Here is a 23,384-nt window from a genome sequence, read left to right on the forward strand (position 1 = left end):
CATGCCCGTGTTTCTCCTTCCGTCTGTACAGACTCTTGTGGAAATCACACATTAATACCTTAAGAGAAAGCGATTGCAGCTATTTCGGATGCAACACAAACAACATTCATGAAGTTTGGTTCTTTTATGAATTTATTATGGGTCTACTGAAAATGTGACCAAATCTGCTGGTTTAAAAGTATACATACAGCAATGTTAAAGGCCTACTGAAATGTGATTGTCCACCTACTCAGTGGCCTAGTGGTTAGAGTGTCCGTCCTGAGATCGGTAGGTTGGGAGTTCAAATCCCGGCCGAGTCATACCAAAGACTATAGAAATGGGACCCATTACCTCCCTGCTTGGCACTCAGCATCAAGGGTTGGAATTGGGGGTTAAATCACCAAAATGATTCCCGGGCGCAGCCACCGCTGCTGCCCACTGCTCCCCTCACCTCCCAGGGGGTGATCAAGGGTGATGGGTCAAATGCAGAGAATAATTTCGCCACACCTAGTGTGTGTGTGACAATCATTGGTACTTTAACTTTTTAACTTTAACTTTATTTAAACGGGGATAGCAGGTCCATTCTATGTGTCATACTTGATCATTTCGCGATATTGCCATATTTTTGCTGAAAGGATTTAGTAGAGAACATCGACGATAAAGTTCGCAACTTTTGGTCGCTGATAAAAAAACCTTGCCTGTACCGGAAGTAGCAGACGATATACGCGTGACGTCACAGGTTGTGGAGCTCCTCACATCCGCACATTGTTTACAATCATGGCCACCAGCAGCGAGAGCAATTCGGACCAAGAAAGCGACGATTTCCCCATTAATTTGACCGAGGATGAAAGATTTGTGGATGAGGAAAGTGAGAGTGAAGGACTAGAGGGCAGTGGGAGCGATTCAGATAGGGAAGATGCTATGAGAGGCGGGTGGGACCTGATATTCAGCTGGGAATGACTAAAACAGTAAATAAACACAAGACATATATATATACTCTATTAGCCACAACACAACCAGGCTTATATTTAAAAATTAATCCCGCATAACAAACACCTTCCCCCTCCCGTCCATATAACCCGCCAATACAACTCAAACACCTGCACAACACACTCAATACCACAGCCCAAAGTACCGTTCACCTCCCCAAAGTTCATACAGCACATATATTTCCCCAAAGTTACGTACGTGACATGCACATAGCGGCACGCACGTACGGGCAAGCGATCAAATGTTTGGAAGCCGCAGCTGCATGCGTACTCACGGTAACGCGTCTGCGCATCCAACTCAAAGTCCTCCTGGTAAGAGTCTCTGTTGTCCCAGTTCTCCACAGGCCAATGGTAAAGCTTGACTGTCATCTTCCGGGAATGTAAACAATGAAACACCGGCTGTGTTATCCGGCACAACAGTCAAGGGGTGCGTTCTACGGCGGGGGTGCGTTATCCGGCACAACACCTGCCGCAATACACCGCTTCCCACCTACAGCTTTCTTCTTTGCTGTCTCCATTGTTCATTGAACAAATTGCAAAAGATTCACCAACACAGATGTCCAGAATTTTGCGATGAAAACAGACAACTTAATAGCTGGCCACCATGCTGTCCCAAAATGTCCTCGACAATCCGTGACGTCACGCGCAGGCGTCATCATACCAAGACGTTTTCAGCAGGATGTTTCGCGCAAAATTTAAAATTGTACTTTAGTAAGCTAACCCGGCCGTATTGGCATGTGTTGCAATGTTAAGATTTTATCATTGATATATAAACTATCAGACTGCGTGGTCGGTAGTAGTGGGTTTTAGTAGGCCTTTAATATTTGCTTACATGTCTCTTGGCAAGTTTCACTGCAATAAGGCGCTTTTGGTAGCCATCCACAAGCTTCTGGTAGAATTTTTGACCACTCCTCTTGACAAAATTGGTGCAGTTCAGCTAAATGTGTTTGATTTCTGACATGGACTTATCATGCTTTTTCTTCAGGACAAACTAAAATCATCAGCCCGGAGGTTGGGTCTTGGACGCAGTTGGGTTTTCCAACAGGACAATGACCCCAAACACACGTCAAAAGTGGTAAAGGAATGGCTAAATCAGGCTAGAATTAAGGTTTTAGAATGGCCTTCCCAAAGTCCTGACTTAAACGTGTGGACAATGCTGAAGAAACAAGTCCATGTCAGAAAACCAACAAATTTAGCTGAACTGCACCAATTTTGTCAAGGGGAGTGGTCAAAAATTCAACCAGAAGCTTGTGGATGGCTACCAAAAGCGCCTTATTGCAGTGAAACTTGCCAAAGGACATGTAAGCAAATATTAACATTGCTGTATGTATACTTTTGACCCAGCAGATTTGCTCACATTTTCAGTAGACCCATAATAAATTCATAAAAAAACCAAACTTCATGAATGTTTTTTGTGACCAACAAGTATGTGCTCCAATCACTCTATCACAAACAAATAAGAGTTGTAGAAATTATTGGAAATTCAAGACAGCCATGACATTAAGTGTATGTAAACTTTTGTTCACGCCTGTATTTCTTGAATCTCCAGCTCTTAGCTTTGCATGGACTCATCGATCGTTTACAAACTGAGTTCGGAGAGGAAGTGACGCCAGAACGACCTCGCCCCACACAGGAAGTGACATCAGAACGCGCCACAGACAGCTTCATAATAAAGCGGTTTCGTAACTCGGAGCTAACTACTGGAAATATGGAGGCAAGTCATCAAGACATGCCCGTGTTTCTCCTTCCTTCTGTACAAAAGCTTGTGGAAATCACACATGAATACCTTAAGACAGGGGTCGGCAACCCCCGGCTCCGGAGCCGCATGCGGCTCTTTGATCACTCTGATGCGGCTCAGCTGCATACTTGCTGACCCTCCCGATTTTTCCGGGAGACTTCCGAATCTCAGCGCCTCTCCCGTAAATCTCCCGGGGCAACGATTTTGAGGGCGTGCCGTGATGGCAGTGCCTTTAGCGTTCAATTTTACATTATCTGCGTGCCGGCCCAGTCACATGTTGTATGCGGGCTCTGCCCTACACACGTAAGTAACTGCAAGGCATACTTAGTCAACAGCCATACAGTTCACACTGAGGGTTGCCGTATAAAACAACTTTAACACTGTTACTAATATGCGCCACACTGTGGACCCACACCAAACAAGAATGACGGTAGAACATCTGCACCGTAACACAACATAAACACAACAGAACAAATACCCAGAATCCCATGCAGCACCAAATCTTCCGGGCTACATTATACACCCCCGCTACCACCAAACGCCAACCCCGCCCACCTGGGGGGGTTGGGGGTCGGGGTTTGGTGGTAGCGGGGGGGGTGTATAATGTAGCCCGGAAGACTTAGGGATGCATGGGATTCTGGGTATTTGTTCTGTTGTGTTTATGTTGTGTTACGGTGCGGATGTTCTCCAGAAATGTGTTTGTCATTCTTTTTTGAAGTGGGTTCACAGTGTGGCGCATATTTGTAACAGTGTTAAAGTTGTTTTATACGGCCACCCTCAGTGTAACCTGTATGGCTGTTGACCAAGTATGCCTTGCAGTCACTTATGTGTGTCTGCAGAAGCCTCATACAATATGTAACTGGCATGCTGTTTAAACAGGCTGTAGAGGGCGCTAAAGACAGTGCCATCACGGCACGCCCTTATTATTGTTGTTTGGGTGAAAATCAGCAGACATTCGAGAGAATAGTTGCCCCGAATTTCGGGAGTCTCCCGGAAAAATCGGGACGGTTGGCAAGTATGACGCTGTCAAGCGCCATTCATATAAAACTCGCAAAATAACGTCTCGCGGGCCACCTGTCTGGTTTATACATAGCACAAAGCAAAAAAAAACACTTTGTATGCAGTGTTATTTCATTTTAAATTTCAAAAGAGTTTTGTGGCTCACATTGTTTTCTTGAATTTGTGAAACGGGTCAAAATGGCTCTGTCAGTGGTAAAGGTTGCCGACCCCTGCCTTAAGAGAAAGCGATTGCAGCTATTTGGGATACAACACTTCTCAGACGGCAAGACAACTTTCAAATGTTCAGGTCAGCTGTGATTCTACTTACCGAAAAACTTTGTCCATTTGTCGAAGGAGAGTCAACGAGAGTGCGGGCTCTCGTAGATGTGATAAAAAAGGTAGCGTGTGCTTTGTATTACCTGGCCGTTGAGTGAAGACTACGGAAAACGGCGAATGCTTTTGGACTGGCAAAGCAGAATGTATCAATCAATCAATCAATCAATGTTTATTTATATAGCCCTAAATCACAAGTGTCTCAAAGGGCTGCACAAGCCACAACGACATCCTCGGTACAGAGCCCACATAAGGGCAAGGAAAAACTCACCCCAGTGGGACGTCGAAGTGAATGACTATGAGAAACCTTGGAGAGGACCGCATATGTGGTTAACCCCCAACGTTTTTGGTCCACAAAGTCACCAAAAACTAATGGACAATGAAGGCGAAGGCAAAAGAATGAGGAGTGTCCTGACCAGATATCTAAGTAGGGTGACGGTCTCACAGTCTGATAGACGCTTTCCTGTTTTGACCGTCCCGAAAATGTCAAAAGAAAGCAGCCTTGAATCCTTAAACGAAGGCCTTCGCCGCGCCCGTCTGTCGCACCCATAAATAACGCGTGACAACGCGCCCGCTTGCCGTTTGACCTTTTCCTCAAAGACAAACTTGTCCAAACTAAGGAATTACCCTTGACACAAGGACGCGATCTCATTCGCCGCTCGGGCGTCCTCCCATCCCGCCTGATCCGAGCGCACGTCGGGACCGGGAAAGCAATCAATGGGTTTAAACCAGGGGAGCGCAATTAGGCGGCAGGCTGGACGGAGCGCGCTCTTTGGAAGTGAAGTAAACAACCGGCTCAAACAGCTTCTCTCAATCTCCGTGCGCCTCATTGATTGTCTCTATTTTTTGATATTTCCATTCATCGTCTCCTTTGATGATGGGATTTTGCAACAGAGAGACGGAAAGATTTGTCCAAAAAAAAAGAAAAGGAAAGAAAAATCACATTATCCACGCATACGCTGCGTCATTATCTTTTAAAGGCAGGCCTGTTTAAGGATCAAATAGTAATAGACGGGTTTACTGGCAAGACAAAAAGCACAACAGAGACGGTTTTAATTACTGACATGCATAAACATGACTGACAGTTGCATGATTAAGATCAAATGAGGCACCACCTGCTGGCTGTAAGTCACATTATACCTTTTAACACCCCAAAATCAAATACAGGCACCAAGGGGTGCCCCATTTTTTGTGGCACCTCTTATGGCCGGGGTCTTTAACTACAAACCCCGTTTCCATATGAGTTGGGAAATTGTGTTAGATGTAAATATAAACGGAATACAATGATTTGCAAATCATTTTCAACCCATATTCAATTGAATGCACTACAAAGACAAGATATTTGATGTTCAAACTCATAAACTTTATTTTTTTTTTTGCAAATAACAATTAACTCAGCATTTCATGGCTGCAACACGTGCCAAAGTAGTTGGGAAAGGGCATGTTCACCACTGTGTTACATGGCCTTTCCTTTTAACAACACTCAGTAAACGTTTGGGAGCTGAGGAGACACATTTTTTAAGCTTTTCAGGTGGAATTCTTTCCCATTCTTGCTTGATGTACAGCTTAAGTTGTTCAACAGTCCGGGGGTCTCCGTTGTGGTATTTTATGCTTCATAATGCGCCACACATTTTCAATGGGAGACAGATCTGGACTACAAGCAGGCCAGTCTAGTACCCGCACTCTTTTACTATGAAGCCACGTTAATGTAACACGTGGCTTGGCTTTGTCTTGCTGAAATAAGCAGGGGCGTCTATGGTAATGTTGCTTGGATGGCAACATATGTTGCTCCAAAACCTGTATGTACCTTTCAGCATTAACGGCACCTTCACAGATGTGTAAGTTACCCATGTCTTGGGCACTAATACACCCCCATACCATCACAGATGCTGGCTTTTCAACTTTGCGCCTATAACAATTCGGATGGTTCTTTTCCTCTTTGGTCCGCAGGACACGACGTCCACAGTTTCCAAAAACAATTTGAAATGTGGACTCGTCAAACCACAGAACACTTTTCCACTTTGTATCAGTCCATCTTAGATGAGCTCAGGCCCACCGAAGCCGACAGCGTTTTTGGGTGTTGTTGATACACGGTTTTCGCCTTGCATAGGAGAGTTTTAACTTGCACTTACAGATGTAGCGACCAACTGTAGTTACTGATAGTGGGTTTCTGAAGTGTTCCTGAGCCCATGTGGTGATATCCTTTACACACTGATGTCGCTTGTTGGTGCAGTACAGCCTGAGGGATCGAAGGTCACGGGCTTAGCTGCTTACGTGCAGTGATTTCTCCAGATTCTCTGAACCCGTTGATGATATTACGGACCGTAGATGGTGAAATCCCTAAATTCCTTGCGATAGCTGGTTGAGAAAGGTTTTTCTTAAACTGTTCAACAATTTGCTCACGCATTTGTTGAGAAAGTGGTGACCCTCGCCCCATCCTTGTTTGTGAATAACTGAGCAGTTCATGGAATCTACTTTTATACCCAATCATGGCACCCACCTGTTCCCAATTTGCCTGTTCACCTGTGGGATGTTCCAAATAAGTGTTTGATGAGCATTCCTCATCTTTATCAGTATTTATTGCCACCTTTCCCAACTTCTTTGTCACGTGTTGCTGGCATCAAATTCTAAAATTAATGATTATTTGCAAAAAAAAAAAAATGTTTATCAGTTTGAACATCAAATATGTTGTCTTTGTAGCATATTCAACTGAATATGGGTTTAAAAGTTTTTGCAAATCATTGTATTCTGTTTATATTTACATCTAACACAATTTCCCAACTCATATGGAAACGGGGTTTGTACATTTGTCCAAGGGCTAAGATTTGTTTCAGCCAGATGGTTAATATTGTTGTATTTCTTAGCCTGTCTCTCAGAATCCTTTTATATGTCATGCAGCAAAACACTCAAGTCCAGATTTAACAAAGTTGTGATGTATTTTTTGAAAAGTCCACCGTAAGTTAAATTTCTTCGAAAGATTGTTTACTTTGTTACAAATTACCCTAAATTCCGGACTATAAGCCGCTACTGTTCTCCTACGCTTTGAAACTTGCGGCTTTTAAAGCTGTGCGGCTAATTTAAAGTTACAGTACCACTGATAGTCACACACACACTAGGTGTGGTGAAATTATTCTCTGCATTTGACCCATCCCCTTGTTCCACTCCCTGGGAGGTGAGGGGAGCAGTGAGCAGCAGCTGTGGCCGCGCTCGGGAATCATTTTGGTGAATAACCCCCAAGTTGTATTTCTTAGCCTGTCTCTCAGAATCCTTAACATGTAATGCAGCAGAACACTCAGGTCCAGATTTAATCGGGGACTGCGTAAAAGTTGTGATGTATCTTTTGAAAAGTCCTCCGCAAATTAAATTTCTTCGAAAGATTGTTTACTTTGTTACAAATCACCCTAAGTTCCGGACTATAAGCCGCTACTGTTTTTCTTACGCTTTGAACCTTGGGACTTATAAAACTGTGCGGCTAATTTATTGAATTTTCCGAAGCGAGGTCACTCACTGCGAGTTCTCCTGGGTGAACGCCTTGTCAGGCGTGTCGCTGACAGTTTGGTTGTGTTCAGGTTTTTCTCTGTGTTTGTGTTTTATTTCCTGTCAACGCTCTTATTTTGGTTTCCTGCTTGTCTCCCTGAGCACTGTTTCCCCTCACCTGCAGCTGATTGGCAGCCTGGCCACAACTGGTGTCAATCAGCCGGCTACTATTTATACCTGCCTCGCCCTCCAGTCAGTGCTGGAGTATTGTTAGGTGTGTCCTGGTTCCTGTTTGCCATATCCTGTATGCTGTGTCCAGTTCTCCTTGTTTCCTGTTTGCTGGTTCCTGTTTGTTGTCTCCAGTTTGCCTGTTTACTGCTTCCTGCTTCCTGATTCCTGTTTTCCTGCATTTTCTTTGGACATTAAAATCATGTTTTCCTGCAACAAGCCTGCCATCTCTGCATTTTGGGGTTCGTCACCAACACTTCCTGACACACCTACAGTATTTCCCGCTGTTTAAAGCTTTGAACGGGATGTAGAAGTGCCGGTCCAGCTTCTAATCACCCGTAGGATTCTTAATTTATCACTCCAAGCAAGGTTTTTAAGTTTTACAATATAACTAAAACATACTAAACCATCCCATTTGTGATGTCTGCAGGAGTGGATTCCGTGGTAACTTGGCTAATTGACAGCTCATTGAGGTGTGTAAGAAATTTCAAGTCAGTCTGACTGAAAATTACAGTATCGAGCCCCTTACTTTTTTCATATGACAAAACTTTCAATATGAAAGTTTCAAGGAAACATATTTAGAATCGCTGTCAACAGACCACTGGGATGGAACACAAACTTATCGACTTGACCTTTGAGCCAAGGGACTTTGGCCGTGTTTCGTCGAACAGCATTCCAAAAATATTTGGACTCTGACTTGAACAGAAATAGATGAATTATCCACTCAATGCACGTCTGCCAGATCTCCTTTCAGCAAAGCCTAACAACGCCTACAGTACATGATTAACCCCACAACCCGAAACAACATGTTTTTAAATCGTCTTATGAAAAAACGTATCTGGGCAAAGCCATCTGGTGCAGCGATGGAGGGGTCACAAGAAGTCACTGGATAATTGATGCCTCCGCGGCGTTTACGGCCATTTTTGTGGCACTTAACAAGCTTGGCAGGTGGAGCGGGCAAGTGGTCAATAGCACCAACACGCCCCCTCAAACCTCGGAGGAGATGACCATTGGTCTTTCTTTAAAGGGGAACATTATCACAATTTCAGAATGGTTAAAACCATTAAAAATCAGTTCCCAGTGGCTTATTATATTTTTCGAAGTTTTTTTCAAAATTTTACCCATCACGCAATATCCCTAAAAAAAAGCTTCAAAGTGCCTGATTTTAACCACCCGTCCATTTTCCTGTGACGTCACATAGTGAAGCCAACACAAACAAACATGGCGGAAAGAACAGCAAGCTATAGCGACATTAGCTCGGATTCAGACTCTGATTTCAGCGGCTTAAGCGATTCAACAGATTACGCATGTATTGAAACGGATGGTTGTAGTGTGGAGGCAGGTAGCGGAAACGAAATTGAAGAAGAAACTGAAGCTATTGAGCCATATCGGTTTGAACCGTATGCAAGCGAAACCGACGAAAACGACACGACAGCCAGCGACACGGGAGAAAGCGAGGACGAATTCGGCGATCGCCTTCTAACCAACGATTGGTATGTGTTTGTTTGGCATTAAAGGAAACTAACAACTATGAACTAGGTTTACAGCATATGAAATACATTTGGCAACAACATGCACTTTGAGAGTGCAGACAGCCCAATTTTCATCAATTAATATATTCTGTAGACATACCCTCATGTCAGCAGGCCAGGGAAGCTAGGGTCGATATTCTTCTCTTGATCATCTTCGGTGGCATAAGGGACGGTGTGAGCCAAGACATCCAGGGGGTTTAGCTCGCTCGTCTGCGGGAACAAACTGCCGCCATTGCTTGCCGTGCTACCGAGGTCCTTTGTCCCTGAATTGCTCACACACTCCGGCAGATTCAATGGGGGTCTGCCGGCAGATTTCTTTGACTTTATCGTTGGAAATGCATCTGCTTTGAGTGTCGCAGGATATCCACACATTCTTGCCATCTCTGTCGTAGCATAGCTTTCGTCGGTAAAGTGTGCGGAACAAACGTCCAATTTCTTGCCACTTTCGCAACTTTGGGCCACTGGTGCAACTTGAATCCGTCCCTGTTCGTGTTGTTACACCCTCCGACAACACACCGACGAGGCATGATGTCTCCAAGGTACAGAAAACAGTCGAAAAAACGGAAAATAACAGAGCTGATTTGACTCGGTGTTTGAGAAAATGGCGGATTGCTTCCCGATGTGAATACTAGAAAGGCGTTTAATTCGCCAAAATTCACCCATTTAGAGTTCGGAAATCGGTTAAAAATATATATGGTCTTTTTTCTACAACATCAAGGTATATATTGACGCTTACATAGGTCTGGTGATAATGTTCCCCTTTAATAATTTCACACATAAGTCGCTCCTGAGTATAAGTCGCACCCCCGGCCAAATTATGAAAAAAACTGCGACTTATAGTCCGAACAATACGGTACCCCAGGGCAGCTGTGGCTCCAAATGTAGTTTACCACCACCAGGTGTGAATGAATGATGGGTTCCCACTTCTCTGTGAGCGCTTTGAGTATCTAATAATAGAAAATGATTATTATTATGTATTAAGGCTGCAGCTAACAATTGTTTTTCTATTGATTAATCTACAGATTATTTTTTCGATTAATCGGTTAAACTATAGATTATTTTTCGATTAATCTATAGATTATTTTTCCTTTTAACGATTATTTTTTTATTTAAAATTAAGATGAAAAAATAAATGTAGGCCAGTTTTTTCAAAAGGCATGGCTTTTATTTACAAAAAAAAAAGTATGGCCACTCAGTCAACATTGACAACAACATGACAAAATATTCTGTAACAATGTAAACATTTAAAACTTTTAACATTTAACAATATTAAAAGTAGCTTATTTGCTTTTTAATGTGCAAATGCAAAATAAACATACAGTGCAAATCTTAATATTCTGCAATAGTATAAGCATTTCAAAAGTAAAAGTATTGTTTATTTTGCTTTAAAATGTGCAAAAATAAAGATAAACATCCAATTCAAAAAAGTGCGTATTTCCTTGAATTGGCGCCGGTATATAGTATTCGCATGCCTCGAATTACTGCCGGGTCAAACTCGTTTCGCAAAATAATTAGCGCATGCTTGGCCTTACCGCCGGCTCAGGATTAACGCCGGATCAAACTCGTTTCGCAAAATATTAATTTTATTAGTGCATGTCTGGAATTTTCGCCGGGTCAAACGTTTTGCAAAATAATTAGCATATGTCTAGAACTTCCGCCAGGCCATACTCGTCACTTTTAACATGGAGGATTACATATCTAAAATAAAACAGTTTTCTAAACTGGACTTTCAGTCGAAGCAGGAGGTAATACTTAAAGGAATATCTCCATCGAGACAGAGAGACTTTTAAAACTGAAGAAAGATAAGGAAGACTTCTATAAACAAGTTATCGATGCTTTTGATCAGAAGCAGCTGCGCATGGACTCATAAGTAAAGGCAAGACCATAATAACGTTTTTTTTATTAAATGTGCTTTTCATGATGGTATCCTTACATCACTCAAATTTATGGTAAGCGCAGGAGTGAGAAGAGGTTTTAAATTAATTAGCGCCCCGGCGGCTACTCAAGGAAATATGGTATGAGACGCGTCGACGCACAAAAACGGCGTCGACGTGTTTACGTAATCGATGACGTTGACTACGTTGACGCGTCGTTTCAGCCTTATTATGTATAACAACAGGAAGCCAGCTGGCATTAGCACAATGTTTTTATTTGCTTTCACTCGGCCCTTGAACGATATGTCGTCATAAAATGTGCAAGTATAGGTTGATTTTCACTTTTTGTGTTTAATTGTAGATTCCATTTTTATAAGCCAATGGCATGATTACATGCGCCATACTGTTAAAGGGGTCATCCATCCATCCATCCATTTTCTACCGCTTATTCCCTTCGGGGTCGCGAGGGGCGCTGGAGCCTATCTCAGCTACAATCGGGCGGAAGGCGGGGTACACCCTGGACAAGTCGCCACTTCATCGCAGGGCCAACACAGATAGACAGACAACATTCACACTCACATTCACACACTAGGGCTCACATTCACACACTAGGGCCAATTTAGTGTTGCCAATCATAATATTTTTTTTTTGTACATTTCAAACACGTCCTTGGAGTCTACATAATATGTAATGGTGGTTATACCGCATAATTTGAACCATGTCAGTAAACCATTCCATCCCTAAACAAGTGATGGTGATGATGGCTAAACAGGCTAACTCTGTTTTAGCATTACAAATTTAATTTTGCACAATGGAGGACCCTTAATGACAGATTATCTCTGGCTTGTTGTTGCGTCTTTCTGAAATGGAAACAATGCGACTTATTCGAATGCAGATGCGCTTCAGGGCGCAGATGTTGAACGCCGTTATCAGTCGCCATCCTGACTCATGTGTGGAAGCGTGACATTTAGGGAATAAACAGTCTGCCATTTCTCTATTGTTGTTCTTTTTTGGGGCTTAGACAAGCATCTGAATACATTAACAAAAAAGATACAATCAAAGCGATTTAAACGGTATGTGGATAATGGAGTCAGATGGTTGCATGGTTCTTCTAGGATGACTTACCAAGAAGGTCCTTTGAACCATAAACGCTGCAATACTCTGCTTCCATACTTCTGTCATGCAGCTGAAGGAATCGGTTCTCCGAGTGCTGCTATTTATGTGAAACCTGGACGGTGTCAGACATTACACATCAATCACAGATCTAAGTGTCAATGATCGATTTTCAAACACCCTACTTTGTCATTGTGAAGCGTCTCCCAGGGGAAAGCCGAAGAAAGTGGCAGGGATAACCGGAGAGCTCGTTAGACAAAAAAAAAAATGTTTCCTTCCGCACGAAGCGGCGCTCAAGCGAGGCCTTGATGATGAGTTCCTCTTCTTTTGTTTTGTCCTTGTCTGTTTGCAAGTTCTGTGTTTTTACTTTAAGAAGCTACAAACCCCGTTTCCATATTAGTTGGGAAATTGTGTTAGATGTAAATATAAACGGAATACAATGATTTGCAAATCATTTTCAACCCATATTCAGTTGAATGCACTACAAAGACAAGATATTTGATGTTCAAACTCATAAACTTTATTTTTTTTTTGCAAATAATAATTAACTTAGAACTTCATGGTTGCAACATGTGCCAAAGTAGTTGGGAAAGGGCATTTTCACCACTGTGTTACATGGCCTTTCCTTTTAACAACACTCAGTAAACGTTTGGGGACTGACGAGACACATTTTTTAAGCTTCTCAGGTGGAATTCTTTCCCATTCTTGCTTGATGTACAGCTTAAGTTGTTCAACAGTCCGGGGTCTCCGTTGTGGTATTTTAGGCTTCATAATGCGCCACACATTTTCAATGGGAGACAGGTCTGGACTACAGACAGGCCAGTCTAGTACCCGCACTCTTTTACTATGAAGCCACATTGATGTAACACGTGTCTTGGCATTGTCTTGCTGAAATAAGCAGGGGCGTCCATGGTAACGTTGCTTGGATGGCAACATATATTGCTCCAACCCTGTATGTACCGTTCAGCATTAATGGCGCCTTCACAGATGTGTAAGTTACCCATGTCTTGGGCACTAATACACCCCCATACCATCACAGATGATGCCTTTTCAACTTTGCGCCTATAACAATCCGGATGGTTCTTTTCCTCTTTGGTCCGGAGGACACGACGTCCACAGTTTCCAAAAACAATTTGAAATGTGGACTCGTCAGACCACAGAACACTTTTCCACTTTGTATCAGTCCATCTTAGATGAGCTCAGGCCCAGTGAAGCCGACGGCGTTTCTGAGTGTTGTTGATAAACGGTTTTCGCCTTGCAAAGGAGAGTTTTAACTTGCACTTACAGATGTAACGACCAACTGTAGTTACTGACAGTGGGTTTCTGAAGTGTTCCTGAGCCCATGTGGTGATATCCTTTACACACTGACGTCGCTTGTTGATGCAGTACAGTTTGAGGGATCGAAGGTCACGGGCTTAGCTGCTTACGTGCAGTGATTTCTCCAGATTCTCTGAACCCTTTGATGATATTACAGACCGTAGATGGTGAAATCCATAAATTCCTTGCAATAGCTGGTAGAGAAAGGTTTTTCTTAAACTGTTCAACAATTTGCTCACGCATTTGTTGACAAAGTGGTGGCCCTCGCCCCATCCTTGTTTGTGAATGACTGAGCATTTCATGGAATCTACTTTTATACCCAATCATGGCACCCACCTGTTCCCAATTTGCCTGTTCACCTGTGGAATGTTCCAAATAAGTGTTTGATGAGCATTCCTCAACTTTATCAGTATTTATTGCCACTTTTCCCAACTTCTTTGTCACGTGTTGCTGGCATCAAATTCTAAAGTAAATTATTATTTGCAAAAAAAAAAATGTTTATCAGTTTGAACATCAAATATGTTGTCTTTGTAGCATATTCAACTGAATATGGGTTGAAAAGGATTTGCAAATCATTGTATTCCGGTTATATTTAGATCTAACACAATGTCCCAACTCATATAGAAACGGGGTTTGTATTTTGACAGTCAAATGAAAGAGAACGGAGCTAATTGCTTGCTTGTGCGCAGTCCCATGGCAATGACCATTTGTAGCAGAGTGTGGTAATGTGGTACCACTTTAACACACAGCCCCAAGTTCACTGATTTTGGCCCCAAAGTTTCCTTAATTAGAGTGGACTCCCTTCCTGGTTATGTGGCGTGCTGAACGTTACGAGGTTGAATCCTAGTTAATGAGGTTTGAACAGTAACGAGAGGGAAGGGCGGCGGTGATGCTTCTGCCCGGGTCGGCGGTCTGGAGGTGCCGGGGCCAACCCCGGGCTCATTACTACGCTTGAGAAGAGACAACAGTGGTGCTGTGACCCCCTGTGGGCCCACTCATTAGCCTGCATCATTCCGCCGGCGGGGGCCCACTAGCTTGAAGGTGTGGGCAAAGCAGTTGACAGAATGAGGGGGGAAATGACCCTCACAGGAGCACAAATAGGTGATGACGGCAGGTTGCTCAGTTAAAGTTTAACGCTGAGTTTGAGACCCTGTCTACATTAAGCCGTATAACTCATTAAATTAATAAAAATTCAGCCTAAGCCCCGTTTCGGCCACACTAAATCATCGTTTAAGGTTCCCCTCCTTGGATAATTTTTTTACACGGGTAAGTGTGCCGTCTACAGTCGTGGTCAAAAGTTGACATACACTTGTAAAGAACATATTGTCATGGCTGTCTTGAGTTTACAATCATTTCTACAACTCTTATTTTTTTGTGATAGAGTAATTGGAGCACATACTTGTTGGTCACAACAAAACATTCATGAAGTTTGGTTCTTTTATGAATTTATTATGAGTCTACTGAAAATGTGAGCAAATCTGCTGGGTCAAAAGTATACATACAGCAATGTTAATATTTGCTTACATGTCCCTTGGCAAGTTTCACTGCAATAAGGCGCTTTTGGTAGCCATCCACAAGCTTCTGGTTGAATTTTTGACCACTCCTCTTGACAAAATTGGTGTAGTTCAGCTAAATTTGTTGGTTTTTGACATGGACGTCTTAGGCTTTTTCTTCAGGACAACCTAAAATTATCAGCCAGGAGGTTGGGTCTTGGGCGCAGTTGGGTGTTCCAACAGGACAATGACCCCAAACACACGTCAACAGTAGTAAAGGAATGGCTAAATCAGGCTAGAATTTGGTAACGGTACCAAAATGTTGGTATCGGGACAATAGTTGATTTTGCGTAATAGGTCCCCTTTAATGTTTTGTTTCTCTGATTCGGTCTTCCACTTCCTGTCCTTTGCTTTCTTTTTACTTTCTTAGTTCCGATGGCCGGATGGCAGGACATCAAACACGCACGTCAACTGTGGAATCAAAACTTGTGTTTTTTTTCTTGTGTGAGCGAAGCAGGGACATTAAGGTGTAACAATATACCTTTTGGTGCCGCTCCAACAGTTCAACCTGGGGAATATTTGCTCAAGAAGAGGCCTCCTGTTGAAGTGTGTTAGAATTAGAATTAGAAATACTTTAATAATCCCCGGGGGGAAAATAAGATTCTCAGCAAAATCAGCAGACAAACATTACAGGGAGACAGAACAGGATCGCCAACGGGTCTGCCAACGTCCGGCACCCTATACAAAAAAGGTGAGAAACAGGTAAACGCTGGGCCCCTGGAGAGGGGGTCCAGACTTTGGCCAAGGAAAAGAAAAACTCATAGCCATAGCACACATAAACGTATGTGTAAGAGGGAAACATCAAAGAACACAAAGGACATTAAAGACATTAAAAGAGCAGAGCTGATGCAAGCAGCCATTTCTACATACAGCTACAAAAGTAAAACAAAAACAAACAAAAAGAAAATAAACCCATATACACTGTGGTTGCCTCTGCGGTGTTCCACACCATTGTCTGCTGGGGTGGGGGGTGTCAGGTTTAAACACTGATGACATCTATGAAACAGACGAGAAGCAAGGAATCATGCAGAGACAGAGTTAAATTTGGCTCAATTGAGGAGACACGTGTTTTGAGCTGTACTCTAGTTACAGATCCAAACTACGCTCTAAAAGTCCAGCCTGCGTGCTTCCTCTATTTATTTGGGAGGTCCCTGTTTACATCACCGAAGCTGTCGCAGAGGGAAGGGGGTAATCTCGACAACTCCAGTTAGACTTGAAAGATACATCTCCTGGATGCACTGGGACACATCATCAGTGATGTATCCTGGATTCATCGGGTGTTTCGGGTCTCGCAACATCAGACACCCTCGTCCAGGCGACCCAGCCGGGGTGATCAAGTCACTGCTTGTGTCCCAGTAGCAACCCAAGGATCTGCCCTTTTCAGCCACAACCACCTCGTGGCTTTCTCTGCCGCTTCACTTGTGGATTGAATGGCCCTCCTTTTGGCCGCCCCTTTGACTCCCAATCGGCCAAGCACTTTGCAGAGGGAGCGTCCTGCAAAGCCACGGCAGCCAACTTCTATTGGCTCATAGAAAGTACTCTAGCCCCTGCCCCTGCAGTCCTCCACCAGCTCCTGATACTTGGCACGTTTTCTTTCGTTGGCTTCCTCAATCCGCTCCTCCCAAGGCACTGTTAGTTCCAGCATGATGAGGTGTTTTGAAGCCTCTGAGATGATAATCATGTCTGGCCGTAGAGATGTTTTTACAATGTGCTGGGGGAACCTCAGTTGTTTTCCCAGGTCAACGTGTAGCTGCCAATCAAGGGCTGTGTGAAGGAGTCCTGTTATTGTCTTTGGACGTGTACGAGACACAATATATGATTATACAAAAATGCTAATGTGTTGACGCTGGTGATATCGCCTTGTCTCTGCTTTGTCTGCGTCACGGCGGTGTCTGGCCTTGGCAGTCAGCAGGCCGTTCCTGTACACCAGGGGTGCTCATTACGTCGATCGCGAGCTACCGGTCGATCTCGGAGGGTGTGTCAGTCGATCACCAGCCAGCCATTAAAAAAATAGTTCTAAAAATGAGCGATCATAAATCTTCACTATGACGTCACTTTCGTCACTTGATTGACATTCACGGCACCCGAGGGTCTTCTGAGATGACGCTGGCTGCTGCCAGCTCATTAAAATTACCAACTGGAAGGTGAGAAACACTTTATTTCAACAGACTCTGGCGCCGTACCTGTCGTCAAAACTCCAAAGACCGACTGCACAGTTGCACAATAAAAGCGCTGCTTCATCCTGCCTGCGCTACCAAAATAAGAGTCTCAGAAAGCTGGCGTGCACAAGCTAGCAAGCTACGGAGTTTGCCAACAATGTATTTCTTGTAAAGTGTATACAAAGGAGTACGGAAGCTGGATAAATAAGATGCCAAAAACCAACCACTTTCATGTGGTATTGGACAGAAAGGAGGACTTTTTTTCTCCTCCATTCGAAAATGCGGACCTTATCAGCACCACTGTCTGATTCCAATCAATGCAAGTCATCACAATCAGGTAATACACCAACTTATATTCTTGTCTTCATGAAAGAAAGGAATCTATATGTGTTAAACATGCTTGTATTATCATTAAACACCTTTAACTTGTTAACAATATTAACTATATGTGTTAAACATGCTTGTATTATCTTTAAACACCTTTAACTTGTTAACAATATTAACTATGTGTTAAACATTCTTGTATTATCATTAAACACCTTTAATTTATTAACAATATTAACTATATGTGTTAAACATGCTTTCATTATCACTAAACATCTTTAACTTGTTAACAATATTAACTATATGTGTTAAACATGTTTGCATTATCTTTAAACACCTTTAACTTATTAACAATATTAACTATATGTGTTAAACATACTTGTATTTTCATTAAACACCTTTAATTTATTAACAATATTAACTATATGTATTAAACATATTTGTATTTTCATTAAACACCTTTAATTTATTAACAATATGAACTATATGTGTTAAACATGCTTGTATTATCATTAAACACCTTTAACTTGTTAACAAAAACATATGTTTCATAAATAAGTAAATATAAATTATATATATGAATGAGGTAGATCCCCACGACTTGATCAATTGAAAAGTAGCTCGCCTGCAGAAAAAGTGTGAGCACCCCTGCTGTACACAAACTGGCTTGCAATCTTTTGGATTGCCAGCTTTGCACAGACAAAGAAAAATACTGCTTCAGCACAATTGACAATAATTATAGCAACGGCCCTTAAGCATAAACGTTGTGTGATAATATATACATAATTATTCTAACAGGGGAGCATAGCCAGAGACAGGAGCAGACCCAACAAAGCAACCAAGAGAGCCAGTCCGCATGGATGAGCGAGTGTTGTCCTATTATGGATGACTTAGTTTTTACTGCAAAAAACAAAACAAAACAGCTTTCAGTTGTCCTGCATGCAAAAGTGATGTCACGACATGGAAATCCTATCAGTCAAAAAAGTTAAACTCATCCTATACAGGACATCTTTCTCCCCTCCCGCCGTCGACCTGTCAGTTTCTATCGCGCCACCAGCGCTAAGCCACACGAGTCAGCTCGACCTGGCTCATCCTGTCACCCCCTCTCGCTTCCCATCCTTCGCCCGTCCCTTTTTTCTCGGTCGCGGTGCTAAGGCGAGCTAAAAAGGCAGAACAAGACATCCAAAAATGTGCTCCGTTTGATGCCGCTGCCTGTTTCCCGGCGGAACGTCATGGGGTGCTCCTCGCTTTGAGGTGGCCAATTCTTCTGCCTGTTGCTGCTGTTTGTTATCCAGGGCTGGCAAGAATCCATCTTCTATATCTTTGATCTCTATTCATTTATGTTCCCCTGCCTATTTATGGCCACTTGGTTTGGTTTAACATTATTTCCTGATCCCCCAAGGGGAATCTTTCAGAGTGAGAGATTGGTGTGAGGGGATATGCACCTATGTCACACACCCAGATCAGCGGAAGCTTTGGTATATCGCCTAAGGACACCTCTGTCTAGTGTCTGCCAATTTACATATTTCCTGCCTGCAGCAGGTCTAGAACCATCGACATCAGCAGTCCTCGAGCCAACACCCTTTAATAACGTTTTGTCTCCAAGTACATTTTGGGAACCCTTTCTGCCCCCACCAGGCTCGTTTCTACCAAATCAAAACCATACCATCTGCTTTTCAGTTTGTTTTATCCTCCTGGGAGCTAGAATACTCTGCAGTGGGCATTTGTTTGAGGAAATGGACCTACAATAAATGTCCACTGCAGAAGGCACTGGTTCTGAGGGAGATACAGTCGTGGTCAAAAGTTTACATACACTTGAAAAGAACATAATGTCATGGCTGTCTTGAGTTTCCAATCATTTCTACAACTCTTAATTTTTTTGTGATAGAGTGATTGTAGCACATACTTGTTGGTCACAAAAAACATTCATGAAGTTTGGTTCTTTTATGAATTTATTATGGGTCTACTGAAAATGTGAGCAAATCTGCTGGGTCAAAAGTATACATACAGCAATGTTAATATTTGCTTACATGTCCCTTGGCAAGTTTCACTGCAATAAGGCGCTTTTGGTAGCCAGAGAAACCTGCGAAACAGGCTTGTAGGGTTGAAATAGCCTCTGTGTTTTTTTCCACACACACACACACACACACATATATATATATATATATATATATATATATATATATATATATATATACACAGTATATATATATATATATGTGTGTGTATATATGTATATATATATATATATATATATATATATATATATATATATATATATATATATATATATACACACACATACAGCTAGATGTATGTATGTATGTATGTGTATATATATATATATATATATATATATATATATATACCGTATTTTTCGGAGTATAAGTCGCTCCGGAGTATAAGTCGCACCGGCCGGAAATGCCTAATAAAGAAGGAAAAAAACATATAAGTCGCACTGGAGTCTAAGTCGCATTTTTTGGGGAAATTTATTTGATAAAACCCAACACCAAGAATAGACATTTGAAAGGCAATTTAAAACAAATAAAGAATAGTGAACAACAGGCTGAATAAGTGTACGTTATATGACGCATAAATAACCAGCTGAGAACGTGCCTGGTATGTTAACGTAAAATATTATGGTAAGAGTCATTCAAATAACTATAACATATAGAACATGCTATACGTTTACCAAACAATCTGTCACTCCTAATCGCTAAATCCCATGAAATCTTATACGTCTAGTCTCTTACGTGAATGAGCTAAATAATATTAATTGATATTTTACGGTAATGTGTTAATAATTTCACACATAAGTCGCTCCTGAGTATAAGTTACACCCCATTTAAGGGAAGATCATTTAAGGGAAGAATGTAATACAACACCTCAGTAGAAGCATTTAAGTCCCATCTTAAAACTCATTTGTATACTCTAGCCTTTAAATAGCCCCCCTGTTAGACCAGCTGATCTGCCGTTTCTTTTCTTTTCTCCTCTGCTCCCCTATTCCTTGTGGAGGGAGGGGGGGGGGGGGGGGGCACAGGTCCGGTGGCCATGGATGAAGTGCTGGCTGTCCAGAGTCGGGACCCGGGGTGGACCGCTCGCCTGTGCATCGGCTGGGAACATCTCTGAGCTGCTGACCCGTCTCCGCTCGGGATGGTGTCCTGCTGGCCCCACTATGGACTGGACTCTTACTATTATGTTGGATCCACTATGGACTGGACTCTCACAATATTATGTCAGACCCACTCGACATCCATTGCTTTCGGTCTCCCCTAGAGGGGGGGGGGGGGGGGGGGGGGGGTTACCCACATATGCGGTCCTCTCCAAGGTTTCTCATAGTCATTCACATCGACGTCCCACTGGGGTGAGTTTTTCCTTGCCCTTATGTGGGCTTTGTACCGAGGATGTCGTTGTGGCTTGTGCAGCCCTTTGAGACACTTGTGATTTAGGGCTATATAAATAAACACTGATTGATTGATTGAACATATCAATACAAAGTGTCAAGACAGAATAAACTCTCTGCTGCTGCAGCAACAGAGATACAGTCTATGAGATATATAGATATCTAATGTATTCATACATTGTTTATGTAGCATGTATAACCTAATCATATTGTTTCTTGAATTTAAAAATAGCTGACCGTTTTTTTCCCCCCTTGTCTGGGATTATATTTTTGATCTCGGACGTCTGGTCACTTATAGCATATAAGAAAATGATATTACTGTTAAGCAAACTATGAATAATAAAACACGCCAAAACATGTGTCCTTTATCATAGCTACACGTATGACACAAAAGGGGGTGAAAATCAGTGGTATTCAGTGAGGTAAGATGAATTAAATGCGCTGACAGTTCATTGCTCCTGCCCAATGAATTGCACTGAGTGGAGCGGTTCACCACTCCAAGATGGCGGTCCCGCGTCTCGTCAGCGCCAGTAGGCAGTAGCGCTCGATGCTGCTTCTACTTATAAGATGTCTATGGTCACTCTGCTTTCCAAGTATTAAAAATGGCCATACTTTTATCCAACGGACCATTTGTTTTTAAAATAAATCCAAACGTTAGCCACACTTTAGATTTAATATTCAAGCGGTGCATTGTGGCGACTTGTCCAGGGTGTACCCCGCCTTCCGCCCGAGTGCAGCTGTGATAGGCTCCAGCACCCCCGCAAACCTGAGAGTTAGCGGCATAAGCGCCAATGTTTATTCAGTATGGTTGCATTGCTTTTTTTTTTTTAGTTCATACAAACTATTGTTGCCTTAACATGAGTCCTTCATCTGTATGCACATCATACTTTGCTTTGTGTGCTTATTTCTACAGTAACTTCATTGTGGAGACGACCAATAAACAACCCCAAGTTGGAAGTTTTTCCATCTCTAATTTAAAGCACCGTTTACCTATCTGCTAATCTAAATTCCAACATCCAGAAAGAGCAGAATGATATATGTAAACAAACCAGGGGTGTGCGAAGTTACATTATTGTAAAAAAATACGCACCAACAATTGAAAGATACAGCAAAATTATACACTGTAACAAGAAAAATATATGTTGATAGTTTACCGATACTAGTATAGTATCGCGGTACTAATGAATCAAAAACGGTACTATACTCTGTTTGAAAAGTACCGGTTTCCAATTTATTTATTTATTCTTTTTTTTAACGGTTTACGTGCAGAGGAGCGTGTTCGGCAGCGCACAATCACCGAGTACTTACAAGCAGACACAGTGTATCAACAGAAAAGGGAGAATGGACGCAGTTTCGCCCAAAAACTAAAGATAAAGGTGAAGCTATAACACCGTAACGTCCTCAGGAAGAGGTGATTTAAGACATGGCTAGCTAGCTAGCAGCGAACATCCATCCTTAGCTACTTCTAAATCACTAATCCTCGCCTCCATGGCGACAAATAAAGTACGTTTCTTACAAGTATCATCCCTGCAGGACGTGGAATAGCTAAACATGCTTCACTACACACCGTAGGAGGATAGAATTGCTCACCGGCGTCACCGCTAACAAAAGCGAGCGTGCCTGAATGTAAAAAAATGCTATGGGTGGATCTACACCTGAAATCCATTGTAATGATACCAAATACAAGCATATCTAGTTGATACTACTATGATTAAATCTATATTTTTTATTGTCACAAAATCTTTTTTCCTTTCTTTAAAATGTATATTATGTTAATAAACAAAGACAACATATTTGATGTTCAAACTGATTTTTTTTTGCAAATAATTATTAACTTTAGAATTTGATGCCAGCAACACGTGACAAAGAAGTTGGGAAAGGTGGCAATAAATACTGATAAAGTTGAGGAATGCTCATCAAACACTTATTTGGGACATCCCACAGGTGAACAGGCAAATTGGGAACAGGTGGGTGCCATGATTGGGTATAAAAGTTGATTCCATGAAATGCTCAGTCATTCACAAACAAGGATGGAGCGAGGGTCACCACTTTGTCAACAAATGTGTGAGCAAATTGTTGAACAGTTTAAGAAAAACCTTTCTCAACCAGTTATTGCAAGGAATTTAGGGATTTCACCATCTACGGTCCGTAATATCATCAAAGGGTTCAGAGAATCTGGAGAAATCACTGCACGTAAGCAGCTAAGCCCATGACCTTTGATCCCTCAGGCTGTACTGCATCAACAAGCAACATCAGTGTGTAAAGGATATCACCACATGGGCTCAGAAACACTTCAGAAACCCACTGTCAGTAACTACAGTTGGTCGCTACATCTGTAAGTGCAAGTTGAAACTCTCCTATGCAAG

Source organism: Nerophis lumbriciformis, linkage group LG07 (assembly GCF_033978685.3).
Source record: "Nerophis lumbriciformis linkage group LG07, RoL_Nlum_v2.1, whole genome shotgun sequence".
In the NCBI taxonomy this organism is placed as follows: domain Eukaryota; kingdom Metazoa; phylum Chordata; class Actinopteri; order Syngnathiformes; family Syngnathidae; genus Nerophis; species Nerophis lumbriciformis.